We start from the raw sequence: 4,492 nt of genomic DNA, 5'->3' as shown, positions 1-4,492 counted from the left end.
GCCTTCAGTGTCCCAGCTGGGAAGGGCAAATTACGTGCTCACTCATCTGCCAGTCTGGTTCCAAACCGTCTCTCCCTGAAGAGGCAAAAATATAATCAAGGCCCTGAAGCCTGATATACCCTCAGCAGTTGAAGAATATTAGAGTCACATGACCATAAAATGAAAGTCAATTATTCAGAGTCTTTTCTACACATCCACTAAAGGATCTGGCATAAAATAATGGTAGCTTGCCATACACCATTTAGTGCAGCATATGCCCCAGAAAGGTTGATTAACCCAGTCAGAAGAGTACCTATATGCAGTAAACTCTCTTTTAAGTGGCATTCAATTAACCAGTAATCAATTAACCTGTACTCTCAGGTAACCGCCACAAGAACTGCTCAGCAGCTACCACCACTGGGTGGGTATGGGGAGGGAAGGGGAGAGCACCTCCAGCCAGGCACAAACCCCTCCCGCCTGCACTTGGCAGCACAGTCTGGGTTCTGAGCCACTGGGGGGGCTCCTGAACCCCGGCAAGAGGGAGGCAAGATGGCTGGCTGGAGCACGGGGAGCCAGCCCCTACCCCCAATCTTCTTGCATGGCAGCACAGGATAGGGAGCTGCTGCTGGGAGCACGGGGTGGGCTGCACTGGTGGAGGCAGTGCTCCAGGGGCCAGGCTGCAGAGAGCTTCTGGAAGGGGAGCATTGCTGTAGTGCATACCCCAGACAGTGAAGGGATCCTCTCACTTATCCATAACATTTGAATATCTGGCAACCTCATGGACCCGAGGGTGCTGGATATGGAAGAGTTTATTGTATACCGACCATCTAGTACAGTGATGGGGAACTTGCGGCCTGCATATGGCCCATTGGTGCTCCACCCATGGCCCAGAGACAGCCCCCGCCTACCTCTCCCAATGCCTCTCACAAACTGGGACACTGGAGCGCCGCACTTTCTACTCCTATCCCACCCTTCTATCACTTTCAGAGCACTACAAAAAAAACACTCAATTTGTGCTCCCTACTCCTTCCCCTTCCCTCCTAGAACTGGAATACCATGAAACAGGTGGAGCCCCATTGGACAACAGGCTACTGCCACCTACTTAGTTGAAGGATGTCCACTCATGTGGACCACTCATGGTTCACGGTTGCCCAAAACTGATCTAGTGGGCGAACCCAAGCCCAGTTCTTCCCTCTAGCAGAGTAAGATGAAGGAAAGCTCATAAATAGGGATTTTTAAAAGGGGAATATGTCAGCTTGAAAATTAATCTCTGAAAGAAATTTACAATTGCAACATCCAACACTGAAAATGTTAGAAAGAATAATCAATTCTTTCCCCTGGATTATTTTGTGCTTTCGGCACCATACGTGCACATTTTCACTGTTTTATTGCGGACAAATTTCTACCCCAAGGATCCTCAATTTGTGGGCTATGAACCTCTGCAGAGCAGAATTTGTAATTCTGCCACAGCCAGGGACCTGGTATTCTTTGTCTCGGTCCCGCTGGGACTTCCCTTAGGCTACCTGTTGCTTGCAGGTTTTCCTTGCGAGGAGAAGTTAAGTGGCAGGGGAGGTTGCAACCACCCTCTCTTTTCTATGGATTAGTACTTGAAGTCTGACTTTCTCCTGTAGCACTCTGACCAAACCATTAAGCAGGAGGCTTGATGACCTACCACTGAAGTAACAACGGGGATTATTGTTCTAGCCCATACAGAGCCATTTGTATTGCTCGCTCTCCAGCCCACTAAACTCCCCTTGGTCACAGCGCTTCTTAGGTACAGGGGCAGCCCAGAACCCTTGGTACCTGACTGATGCCGGACCCGAGAATTTGCTAGACATGGGAGATCAATAACGGCCTAGGCCATGACGAACCCTTCCGCTGGGGGCTGGGCTGGGCTCCAGGAAGACATTGAGGGCAGATTACAGCGCATACCGGCACTGAGGGCCGGGACTGGCGGCGGGAAACAAGCCTTATGGGACCCCAGGAAACGTGGCCACCCCCCGATGAGCGGGTGTCGGGCTACCTGAACTCATGGCGGCGGCTCACGGAGGGCCCGATACGAGAGGCCAGGAACGGGGCAGAGGAACACCCCGCAGCGGGCAGCGACGTGGTGCAGAGAACCGGGCTTCCACTCCCGCTGAAGCGGGTCACGGGAGCAGCGGGGCGGGGAGCAGCCGCGGGGCCACCCCTGCCCACGCCTCCAGCCCTCTCCGCGGGCTCACGCCCCCCGCGCCCGGCCGCATCCTCTAGGTTCGGCCCCCACGGCACAGCCCCGCGACTCCCTGAGACCCGGGGGCGGATACCGCCCACCCGCCTGTCAGGGGCCCTGGGGTAACCCGCCTGCCCCCGGGGAGCTACATCCTCCGCCGCCGACCCGCGCTGCCATGGCAACACCCCTTTACCGGACTTCGCTGGGATGAGTCGCTTTAACGGTCCCGCCCGATTCAAACCGCCGCGCCACTCCCTGCGCATGCGTAGTCCGCCCCCGTCACGGGGGCGTTAAAGAAAGACGGTGATGGCGGCGCGCGCTGAGCCCTAGGCTACGGATTGGTCGGGGGAAAGACTGACCTCATGGAAGCGTCGGTGAGCCTAATGAGCACGCGCAGCTTCCCGTGCCGGAGAACGCGCATGCGTATTAGGGGGACAGGTTGGTGACAGGGCTCTGCGCCTGCTCAGTGCGGCGGAGGGACGTGAGTGTTTGTGGGGCTCACCGAGAGGGGTGCGCGCGCCCGCACAGAGCCGCGGGGAGCCCCCAGCCCGGCGTCCTTCGCACCTCTGCCCGCGGACAGGCCCTGCTCTGGCAGGGAGCCTGAGTCCCGTGCCGTGCCGCGCCGCCGCGCCAGCTTCCCCGGCTGTCTGCGGGCGCCCGTCCGCCCGTGCTGCCCACCCCACCCCAGCCGTCCGTACCGTCCACACCTGTCCGCCCGTGCAGCCCACCCCACCCCACCCCAGCCGTCCGTACCGTCCACACCTGTCCGCCCGTGCAGCCCACCCCACCCCAGCCGTCCGTACCCTCCACACCTGTCCGCCCGTGCAGCCCACCCCACCCCAGCCGTCCGTACCCTCCACACCTGTCCGCCCGTGCAGCCCACCCCAGCCGTCCGTACCGTCCACACCTGTCCGCCCGTGCTGCCCACCCCAGCCGTCCGTACCCTCCACACCTGTCCGCCCGTGCAGCCCACCCCACCCGTCCGTACCCTCCACACCTGTCCGCCCGTGCAGCCCACCCCACCCGTCCGTACCGTCCACACCTGTCCGCCCGTGCAGCCCACCCCAGCCGTCCGTACCCTCCACACCTGTCCGCCCGTGCAGCCCACCCCACCCCACCCCAGCCGTCCGTAACGTCCACACCTGTCCGCCCGTGCAGCCCACCCCAGCCGTCCGTACCCTCCACACCTGTCCGCCTGTGCTGCCCACCCCAGCCGTCCGTACCCTCCACACCTGTCCGCCCGTGCAGCCCACCCCACCCCACCCCACCCATCCGTACTGTCCACACCTGTCCGCCCGTGCAGCCCACCCCACCCCACCCCACCCGTCCGTACCCTCCACACCTGTCCACCCGTGCAGCCCACCCCACCCCACCCGTCCGTACCCTCCACACCTGTCCTCCTGTGCTGCCTGCCCCACCCGTCCGTACCGTCCACACCTGTCCGCCTGTGCTGCCCACCGCAGCCGTCCGTACCCTCCACACCTCTCCACCCATGCAGCCCGCCCCAGCCGTCTGTACCGTCCACATCTGTCCACCCGTGCAGCCCACCCCAGCCGTCCGTACCCTCCACACCTGTCCGTCCGTGCTGCCCACCCCAGCCATCTGTACACGTGTCTGCCCCGGCACCCGCCCCAGTCGTCTGTACTGTCCACACCTGTCCACCTGTGCTGCCCACCCCAGCCGTCCGTACCCTCCACACCTGTCCACCTGTGCAGCCCACCCCAGCCGTCTGTACGCACGTGTCTGCCCCTGCCACCCACCCCAGCCTTCTGTACCATCCACACCTGTCCACCTGTGCCGCCCATCCTGTCTGCCCATGTCACCCACCCATCACCCAGGCCCGTCTGCCTAGTCAACCCAAATGTCTGCCTGTGCCACTCAAACATCTGCCTATGCCACATACACCTTTCTGCTTGCCTGTGGCCACGTACATGTGCCTGGCAACCTCCACAAGCCCATCTGCCTGCCCAACCGTATATCCATGTCTGTCTCCACACACCTTTCGATTGTCTGTGCCAACCTACACCTGTCTGCTAGCATGTGCCTGCCCGAGCCAACCTCCAGGTGCCTGTCTACCTACCGAAGCCAACTTGCCTGTCTCCAAACACTTGTCTGCCCATCAACACATGCCTGTCTGCCCAAGCCAATGTACGTGTGACTCCCCATGCACGCCTGTCTGTGCCCACTTACCCATGTTTATCTGCCATGTCTTGGCCACCTATACTCACCTTCCTTTTCACCCCTGCCCAACCCTGGGCACACAAACCAATGCACCTCAGCCTAGCGGGCAGCAACGTGCACTCT

This window comes from Carettochelys insculpta, chromosome 13 (genome assembly GCF_033958435.1).
Source record: "Carettochelys insculpta isolate YL-2023 chromosome 13, ASM3395843v1, whole genome shotgun sequence".
Taxonomy (NCBI): domain Eukaryota; kingdom Metazoa; phylum Chordata; order Testudines; family Carettochelyidae; genus Carettochelys; species Carettochelys insculpta.
Note: the sequence above shows the minus strand (reverse complement) of the source record.